Here is an 11221-nt window from a genome sequence, read left to right as displayed (position 1 = left end):
TAATAAAATAGATCATAAGGTTATGTTGAGTTCTTTATAACAATTTATGTGTTGGGAAAACGTTGTCTAAACTATAATTAAATTAAATAGTCATGCATGCTGATGATGTTCCTTTTTACTTCTTGAATATAGTCTTAAATGAGATGGTATCAGAAAATCAACGCAAAAGGCAATCTCAAGACAAGCCTGTCTGATGTGGATTACAGATGAATCTTTAACGGTCTCTGACTATGATTAGAGACGTTTTAGACCAGACAGTGGTATGAATATTATTTTACTGTAAACAGAGCTCAAAAAGCGTGGTGCTGCAAAAGTGGTCGCATGTTTTTCAGAAAGCTAGGTTTATGTTATTGTACATCCTATATCCAATCCCCAGCCAGCCTCTCAATGACTATGCTTAAGTATGCACTCAGAGCCCCAAACCACTGGTGAATGACCATTAGGCTATTCCTCTATACAACTGGTTGCAAACTGGAACCCAAATAAAAGCTGACAGACAATTATTAGCAACACTCCTTACTTGTAATATGATTACTCCCCATCAACCCCAGGATAATGAATGTGATATGTAATACAATTTCTGAAAGACTGTTTATGCCCAATAAAATCCATTAAGGGGTCAGATGGAGATAAAATAGTGGATAATGCTATGAGCCCACCAGCCTGTCAAGCACATTAGCCTGCTATTAGCTCCCTGGTTCCCATAGAAACCCCAAGCAGGGGATGACTGACTCTGCCTATGTCCCCTTCAGGAATTAATCGACCTTCTAACTTTTCCCTTTCCCCATCACAGTGAAACGATTGTCCTGTGTCAGCATCACTGAGCCTTCAGGCCCTAAGTTTTTATTGTCACGCGCACTTACAGTAAAATGCCTTTCTTGCTTGCTCTTTCCCAACAATGCAGTAGTACTATAAAAAAAAGACTTAAAAAAGTCAAGTAGAACAAAAACACACAAGAAATAGAAATAAGAACACGAGAAAGTAAGTAAGCTATATACCGTCTCAGTTCCAGGGTCAGTGCCAATACCATATTTACAATGTGGAGGGATACTGGAGTGGTAGTGTTAGACATGTATAGGGCAAGGGGACTAGGCATCAGAATATATGACAAACAGAGTAGCAGCAGCATACATGATGATGGTGATGATGCCTGTGTGTAGAGCAGTGATGAAAGTAAGCCGATAAGGTCCGGTACAGCCTCCCAGCAAAATAAGTAGTGGGGTATGCTGTAGGCTACAGGTAACACATGAGCTCATCACAATTAACACAAAATGTCAAGAAATCCAAAGTCTTTTACGCCATTATTTAACATTACCGGATGTCAGCTAAGCAATGAGTGAATTGACTTGAAACCGGGTGGTAAATGCTCCAATAAGAAAACAAACATTTTTCTAAGGCGATTGATGATCAAAACAAGGCAGAGATGAGCAGCCGAAAACCGAGGCGTGCAATTCAGTCTACAAGTGTATGCCTAATGACAATAACAGTATGTTGGTACAATACACCTAAGTGTTTTGTAACAGATGTCTCTTCCCATTACACAAATTGTGGGTGCACAGTGCATTGCTGGGGTTTGGATGCTGGAAATATTTGTGAGTGGACGAATGTGCATGGGTAGGCTACAGGAGCACCTTTTTGAAGTGATTGTTTGACAAATCAGATGAAAACATCATGACTGGTTGTGTTTGTTACATTAAAAGGCATTTTTGCCGTGTTAAAAAATATTCTGCTAATGTCTCCAGTCAGATAAGGTGTGGTAGAGTAGCATGACATGTGTTCATAAAAGGCCAACATTTCCCTGTGCAAAGAAAGGAGAGGAAATGTATCTGACATTGCCTATTGCCTAGGCCCACTCTACACCACTACGAGTTGCATTTAACAGTCCTATTTTCAGAAAAAGTGATTGATTAACATTACCAGCCTAAATTATGACTATACAATATAATTACCACATTAGGAGTAGCAGGCTATCTTACGTGAGTCTTCAAATTCAAGGATGCATGGAATGCTTTATTATAATAGTGTATTGTTGCGGTGAAAATTAGATTCACCAAACTTGAAACCCACACCACTTGTCTCCACCCTAAAACATATTGCATATTGCATTAAAAGTGGTATGACAAATCTTTACTAGGCCCAGGCTAATAGGCCCACAGAGATAATATTTGAAATGAAAAAGGATTATTTTGTCACGCCCTTATCTGTTTCACCTGTCTTTGTGATTGTCTCCACCCACCTCCAAGTGTCACCTGTTTTCCCCATTAGTCCCTGGGTACTTATTCCTGTGTTCCCTGTTTGTCTCTTGCCAGTTCGTCTTGTTTGTCAAGTCAACCAGTGTGTTTTTCCGTGCGCCTGCTTTTTCTTATCTCTGTTTTTGCTAGTCATCAGAGTTTTGACCCTTGCCTGCCTTGACTCTGGACCTGCCTGCCTGACCATTCTGCCTGCCCTGACCTCAAGCCTTCCTACCACTCTGTACCTCCTGGTCTCTGACCATATTATGATATTTTGCCTGTCCACAACCATTCTCTTGCCTGCCCGTTGGATTATAATAAATATCTGCCTCCTGTTTCTGCATCTGGATCTCGCCCTGTGCCCTTATATATCTAAACTTTTTCAGGACCCTGTCTTTCAAAGATAATTAGTAGAAATACAAATAACTTCACAGATCTTCATTGTAAAGGGTTTAAAAGGTTTAAACTCATGTTTCTCATGCTTGTTCAGTGAACCATTAACAATTAATGAACATGCACCTCGTTAAGACACTAACAGCTTAAGATTAAGGTCACAGTTATGAAAACTTAGGACACTAAAGAGGCCTTTCTACTGACTCTGAAAAACACCAAAAGAAAGATGCCCTGGGTCCCTGCTCATCTGTGTGAACGTGCATTAGGCATGCTGCAAGGAGGAATGAGGACTGCAGATGTGGCCAGGGCAATAAATTGCAATGTCCGTACTGTGAGACGCCTAAGACAGCACTACAGGGAGACAGGATGGACAGCTGATCGTCCTCGCAGTGGCAGACCACGTGTAACAACACCTGCACAGGATCGGTACATCCGAACATCACACCTGCGGACAGGTACAGGATGGCAACAACAACTGCCCAGAGTCACACCAGGAACGCACAATCCCTCCATCAGTGCTCAGACTGTCCTGAATAGGCTGAGAGAGGCTGGACTGAGGGCTTGTAGGCCTATTGTAAGGCAGGTCCTTACCAGACATAACCAGCAACAACATCGCCTATGGGCACAAACTCACCGTCGCTGGACCAGACAGGACTGGCAAAAAGTGCTCTTCACTGACGAGTTGCGGTTTTGTCTCACCAGGAGTGGTGGTCGGATTTGCGTTTATCGGCGAAGGAATGAGTGTTACACCAAGGCCTGTACTCTGAAACGGGATTGATTTGGAGGGGGAGGGTCAATCATGTTCTGGGGCAGTGTGTCACAGCATCATAGGACTGAGCATGTTGTCATTGCAGGCAATCTCAACACTGTGCATTACAGGGAAGACATCCTCCTCCCTCATGTGGTACCCTTCCTATAGGCTCATCCTGACATGACCCTCCAGCATGACAATGCCACCAGCCATAACTGCTCATTCTGTGCGTGATTTTCTGCAAGACGGGAATGTCAGTGTTCTGTCGTGTTACCCACAGAAAAGTCTGGGAACTTGCAGGTGCCTTGGTGGAAGAGTGGGGTAACATCTCACAGCAAGAATTGGCAAATATGCGGCCGTCCAGTTTGTGCCCGTATGGACCATTTTACATCCTTAGTGATTTGGACACAAGGAACTTCAAGCTCTTGACCCACTCCGCAGCCCTGTCGATGTAGTACACGATCATGTCCTTGATCTTGCTAACGTTGAGCGAGAGGTTATTGTCCTGGCACCACACTGCCAGGTCACTGACCTCTTCCCTGTAGGCTGTCTCATCATCGCCGGTGATCAGGCCTTCCAAAGTCGTGTCATCAGCAAACTTCATGATGTTGTTGGAGTCAATGCATAGCCACGCAGTCGTGGGTGAACAGGGAGTGCAAGAGGGGACAAAGAGCACATGCCTGTGGGGCCCCTGTGTTGAGGGTCAACATGGTGGAGGTAATGTTGCCTACCCTCATCACCTGGGGTTGGTCCGTCAGGAAGTCCAGGATCCAGTTGCAAAGGGAAGTGTTCAGTAGCAGGGTCCCAAGCTTGGTGACGCGCTTGGAAGGGGCTTTAGCTGAGCTGTAGTCCGTGAAGACCATTCTTACATAGGTTTTCCTCTTATCTAGGTGGGTGAGAGCAGTGTGGAGTGCAATTGAGATTGTGTTGGTGTAGTAAAATGGAGTGGGTCTAGGGTGTCTGGGATGATGGAGTTGATGTGTGCCACTTCGTGAATACAGATTTCAGTGCTACAGGGCGGTAGTCATTGTGGCAGGTAGCCTTAGTGTTGTTGGGAACAGGAATGAATGGTGGTCAGCTTGAGACATTTGTGATTACAGACTGGGACAAGGAGAGATTAAAAATGACTGTGAATATGCCTGCTAGCTGTTAAGCGCATGCTCTGAGAATGCGATCTAGAATAACGTACGGCCCTGCAGCCTTGCGAGTGTTTACCTGATTAAAAACCTTATTCACATCGGACTCAGATAGTGATATCAGCCAGTCCCCTGGGTTGGTGGGGGCCCTCGTGCACAGCTTGTTGTTGTTGTTGTCGACACGTGCATAAAATGCATTTAGTTTGTCTGGTAGAGAGGCAGATCACGGCTGGGTCTTCCTTTGTAATCCGTAACGAACTGTAGCCCCTGCCACATGCGTCGGGCATTGGAGCCTGTGTAATAGGATACCATCTTGTTCCCATATTGTCCTTTTACTGGTTTGAAGACTCTGCGGAGATCATAACAGGACTTCTTGTACTTGATCCTGTCCTCAACAGTACAGATGTTGGATCGTAATATGACCATTTGTGACTCACCACCTGGATTCGGTCTTATATAGCCACATTTGAATTTCTGTTTTTTTACATTGGATAAATCAAATTGTATTGGTCACATACACATGGTTACCAGATATTAATGCAAGTGTAGCAAAATGCTTGTGCTTCTAGTTCCGACCGTGCACTAACATCAAACAAGTAATCTAACAATTTCACAACAACTAACTCATACACACAAGTGTAAAGGAATGAATAAGGAATGAATCATTTATATACATAGAAATATATGGATGAGTGATGGCCATGTGGCATAGGCAAGATGCAGTTGGTGGTATAGACCACAGTAAATAACTATGATGAGAAATGTAGGGTATGTAAACATTATATAAAGTGGCAGTGTTTAAAGTGACTAGTGATACATTTATTACATCCAATTTTTAAATATTAAAGTGGCTAGAGATTGAGTTAGAATGTTGGAAGGAGCCACTCAATGTTATTGATGGCTGTTTTTCAGTCTCTCGGTCCCAGCTTTGATGCACCTGTACTGACCTCGCCTTCTGGGGTGGTTGTTGTCCTTGATGATTTTTGGCCTTCCTGTGACACCGGGTGGTGTAGGTGTCCTGGAGGGCAGGTAGTTTTCCCCCGGTGATGCATTGTTCAGACCTCACTACCCTTTGGTGAACCTTGCGGCTGTGGGTGGAGCAGGTGCCATACCAGGCGGTGATACAGCCAGACAGGATGCTCTCGATTGTGCATCTGTAAAAGTTTGTGAATATTTTTGGTGACAAGCCAAATTTCTTCAACCTCCTGACATTGAAGAGGCGATGTTGTGCTTTCTTCCCTTCTTCACCTCGCTGTCTGTGTGGTTGGACCATTTCAATTTGTCTGTGATGTGTAAGCCGAGGAACTTAAAACTTTCCACCTTATCCACTACTGTCCCATCGATGTCCACGATCATCTCCTTTGTTTTGTTGACGTTAAGTGTGAGGTTATTTTCCTGACACCACACTCTGAGGGCTCTCGCCTCCTCCCTGTAGGCCATCTCGTCGTTGTTGGTAATCAAGCCTACCACTGTAGTGTCGTCTGCAAACTTGACAATTGAGTTGGAGGCGTGCATGGCCACGCAGTCGTGGGTGAACAGGAAGTACCGGAGAAGGCACCCTTGTGGGGTCCCAGTGTTGAGGATCAGCGGGGTGGAGATGTTGTTTCCTACCTTCACCACCTGGGGGCGGCCAATCAGAAAGTCCAGGACCCAGTTGCACACGTCGGGTTCGAGACCCAGGATCTCGAGCTTAATGACAAGTTTGGAGGGTACTATTGTGTTAAATGCTGAGCTGTAATCAATGAACAGCATTCTTATATACAGTTGAAGTTGGAGGTTCACATACACTTAGGTTGGAGTAATTAAAACTTGTTTTACAACCACTTCTTGTTAATTAACAAACTATAATTTTTGCCAGTCGGTTAGGACATCTACTTCGTGCATGACACAAGTCATTTTTCCAACAATTGTTTACAGGCAGATTATTTCACTTATAATTCCCTGTTCACTTACATACACTAAGTTGACTGTGCCTTTAAACAGCTTGGACAATTTCAGAAAATGAATCTCATGGCTTCAGAAGCTTCTGATAGGCAAATTGACATAATTTGAGTCAATTGGAGGTGTACCCGTGGATGTATTTCAAGGACATACCTTCAAACTCAGTGTCTCTTTGCTTGACATCATGGGAAAATCAAAAGAAATCAGCCAAGACCTCAGAAAAAAAATTATAGACCTCCACAAGTCTGGTTTATCCTTGAGAACAATTTCCAAACGCCTGAAGGTACCATGTTCATCTGTACAAACAAAAGCACTCAAGTATAAACACCATGGGACCACGCAGCTGTCATACCACTCAGGAAGGAGATGCGTTCTGTCTCCTAGAGACGTGCATACTTTTGTGCGAAACGTACAAATCAATCCCAGAACAACAGCAAAGGAACTTGTGAAGATGCTGGAGGAAACGGGTACAAAATGATCTATATCTACAGTAAAATGAGTCCTATATCAACATAATCTGAAAGGCTGCTCAGCAAGGAAGAAGCCACTGCTCCAAAACCGCCATAAAAAAAGCCAGAATACGGTTTGCAACTGCACATGGGGACAAATATTGTACTTTTTGGAGAAATGCCCTCTGGTCTGATGAAACAAAAATATAACTTTTTGGCCATAATGACCATCGTTATGTTTGGAGGAAAAAGGGGTGGCTTGCAAGCCAAAGAACACCATCCCAACCATGAAGCACAGGGGTGACAGCATCATGTTGTGGGGGTGCTTTGCTGCAAGAGGGACTTGTGTACTTCACAAAATAGATGGCATCATGAGGATGGAAAATGATGTGGATATTTTGAAGCAACACCTCAAGACATCAGTCAAGAAGTTGAAGCTTGTTTGCAAATGGGTCTTTCAATTGGACAATGACCCCAAGCATAATTCCAAAGATGTGGCAAAACGGCTTAAGGACAACAAAGTCAAGGTATTGGAGTGGCCATCACAAAGCCCTGACCTCAATCCTATAGAAAATGTGTGGGCAGAACTGAAAAAGCGTGTACGAGCAAGGAGGCCTACAAACCTGACTCTGTTACACCAGCTCTATCAGGAGGAAGGGCCAAAAATCACCAAACTTATTGTGGAAGGCTTGTGGAAAGCTACCCGAAAAGTTTGAGCCAAGTTAAACAATTTAAAGGCAATGCTACCAAATACAAATTAAGTGTATGTAAACTTTTGACCAACTGGGAATGTGATAAATAAAAGCTTAAATAAATCATTCTCTCTACTATTATTCTGACATTTCACATTCTTAAAATAAAGTGGTGATCCTAACTGACCTAAGACAGGGAATGTTTACAAGGATTAAATGTCAGGAATTGTGAAAAACAGAGTTTAAATGTGTTTGGCTACGGTGTATGTAAACTTCCAATTTCAACTGTAGGTATTCCTCTTGTTCAGATTCATTGGGGCAGTGTGCCGTGTGATTGCCATCGCGTCGTCTGTGGACCTATTGGGGCGTTAAGCAAATTGGAGTGAGTCTACGGTGTCAGGTAGGGTGGAGGTGTCAGGTAGCGTCTCTCAAAGCACTTCATGATGACAGATAGTTGTTTAGCTCAGTTACCTTAGCTTTCTTGGGAACAGGAACAATGGTGGCCCTCTTGAAGCATGTGGGAACAGCAGACTGGGATAGGGATTGATTGAATATGCCCGTAAACACACCAGCCAGCTGGTCTGCACATGCTCTGAGGACACGGCTAGGGATGCCGTCTGGGCATGCCGTCTGGGCAGGCAGCCTTGCGAGGGTTAACACGTTTAAATGTTTTACTCACATTGGCCGCGGTGAAGGAGAGCTCTCAGGTTTTGGTAGCGGGCCGTGTCAGTGGCACTGTATTGTTCTCAAAGCGAGCAAAGAAGTTGTTTAATTTGCTTGGGAGCAAGACGTCGGTGTACGCGGCGGGGATGTTTTATTTTTTGTAATCCTTGAATGACTGTAGACCCTGCCACATACGTCTCGTGTCTAAGCCGTTGAATTGCGACTCTATTTTGTCTCTATACTGACGCTTAGCTTGTTTGATTGCCTTGTGGAGGGAATAGCTACGCTGTTTGTATTCGGTCATGTTTCCGGTCACCTTGCCATAATTGAAAGCAGTACTTCGCGCTTTCAGTTTTGCGTGAATGCTGCCATCAATCCACGGTTTCTAGTTGGGGAAGGATTTAATCTTGGGTACAAGATCACAGATGCACTAATAAACTCGCTCACCGAATCAGCGTATACATCAATGTTGCTGGGAACATATCCCAGTCCACATGATCGAAGCAATCTTGAAGCGTGGAATCCGATTGTTCAGACCAGCAGAACAGACCTGAGCACGGTCGTTTCCTGTTTTAGTTTCTGTCTATTGGCTGGGAGCAACAAAATGGAGTCGTGGTCAGATTTGCCGAAAGGGGGGTAAGGGAGGGCTTTGTATGCATTGTGGAAGTTAGAGTAGCAATGATCCAGAATGCTGCCAGCCCGGGTTGCGCATTCGATATGCTGATACAGTTTAGGGAGCCTTGTTTACAGATTAGCTATATTAAAATCCCCATCTACAATAAATGCAGCCTCAGGATATATGGTTTCCAGTTTACATAGAGTCCAATGAAGTTCTTTCACAGCCGTCAAGGTGTCTGCTTCGGGGGGATATACACGGCTGTGATTATAATCGAAGACAATTCTCTTGGTAGATAATGTGGTCGGCATTTGATTGTATGGAATTCTAGGTCAGGTGAACAAAAGAACTTGAGTTCCTGTATGTAGCTATGATCACAACACGAGTCGTTAATTATAAGCCATACACCCCCGATCTTCTTCTTACCAGAGAGATGTTTGTTTCTGTCTGCACGATGCGTGAAGAAACCGGGTGGCTGTACCGACATATCCCAAGTGATCCATGTTTCAGTGAAACAGAGAATGTTGCAATCTCTGATGTCTCTCTGGAAGGCAATCCTTGCTCGAATTTTGTCTACCTTGTTGTCAAGAGACTGGCCATTGGCGAGTAATATACTTGGGAGCGGTGAGTGATGTGCCCGTCTACGGAGCCTGACCAGAATACCCCTTCTGGCGATGCCGTTGTTTTGGGTCGTCTACTGGGATCCGATCCATTGTCCTGGGTGGTGGACCAAACGGAGGATCCGCTTCAGGAAAGTCGTGTTACTGGTCGTAATGTTGGTAAGTTGACGTTGTTCTTATATCCAACAGTTCTACCCGGCTGTATGTAATAAGACTTAAGATTTTCTAGGGTAACAATGTAAGAAATACTGCATTGTTTCCTAAGAACGCGAATGAAAAGCAACCATCTCAAAGTAGAGACTCAGAGCTACAAAATGGCATATTTTGAGGAAACAATGGTAAAGTAATTCTGCTATAAAGTTGATCAACTTGTAAACTCACTTTTGAGAAAACCGTCTTTCAATGTTTTGGTACGACTATTGTAGAGCCCTTCTGTGTCTACACTCATTCAACACTTTTCACACCCTCTTAAGCCTTAGCCCCACCCATCTCTTTAAGGGTTGATCCAACCATTCTGTACTAACTTGCCAGCTACTTCCAGACATCTAAGAGAGAGAGAGAACAGCTCACTGAACATTACCTGCCCTAGCAGAGCTGGTTAGGCTGTTATGTTATCCAGAGCGTTGGTGACTGCAAACTGTGCTGTCAGATTGTCCGTACGTAAATTCAGTGCGTTTTGTGTTCAGAGCGCACACTGGACGCTCTGTCCAATAAGTAGGGTTGTTCCCGAAAGCACTGACCTCACAACGACAGTCAAGCACCCAAGCTAACAGACCAACATTGGCTAGCTACTTTGTGCCAGAAGAGCGTGGCCAGAATCAATCCCACATCAATACAGTAGGCCTACATGTGCGGTAGACAACCCCAGGCCAAGTCAATTTTGAGTTGAATCGTAACCTTAGGATACAATTGTATGTTGTAGCCTAGTGGAGACCAGTCTCTATCTTGTTATTAAGCTATATAAAATGATGGTTGTTGATTTGTATGGCTGCATTTCAGATAAATGTTTGTCCATTTGAATGTTGCAGTAATAGGACCCAGGCCTAGGGTTTGAGCTAGCGAGAGAGAACATAATTTTGAAAGCACTCCCTGATCCCAATGACTCGACTGCTCCGACATGGAGAGAAACAGAACTGCTCATTTTCAGCCACTCATGAGGCTCATTTGAATTTCCAGATGCATCAGGAAAAGTCTCTGCTACAAAGGAGTGATCAAGTTAATATCCGACACCTGTAACCTCAGGGTTGATAATTTAGCGCCAACCTCTGTGTTAATCCAGGGCTTTTGATTTGGGAAGCAGCACACCTTCACTGTGAGAACAATGTCGGGGATGCCTTTCCTGCTGAAGTTCCAGAACATATTCCAGTCAGCACTAGCTAAGCAGTCTTGTAGCACAGCCTCCAAAACTGAGGACCATTTCCCAACGGAGCGTGTCACAGGTCCTTCTGTTTGAGCGTCTGCATTGATTCATGATCTGATTTGCCGAAAGGGGGACAAAGGAAGGGCCTTGTATGCTTGCTTGTGGGTAGAGTAACAGTGGTCTAGGACTTCATCGCCCCTTGTGGGCATCACTTGGGTGATCTCTCTAGTTTTTGTTTTGGGGACCTCTGCCACCACAAATGAACCCAGTATATAAACTCTGCAAGCCTATGCCCTTTCCTCCTGATGTCCCCATGATAGGTCTCCTTGGATAAAGACAGATGTTATCTTGCTGGGATTGTACAAGGCA

Source organism: Oncorhynchus mykiss, chromosome 27 (genome assembly GCF_013265735.2).
Source record: "Oncorhynchus mykiss isolate Arlee chromosome 27, USDA_OmykA_1.1, whole genome shotgun sequence".
Classification (NCBI taxonomy): Eukaryota; Metazoa; Chordata; class Actinopteri; order Salmoniformes; family Salmonidae; genus Oncorhynchus; species Oncorhynchus mykiss.
Note: the sequence above shows the minus strand (reverse complement) of the source record.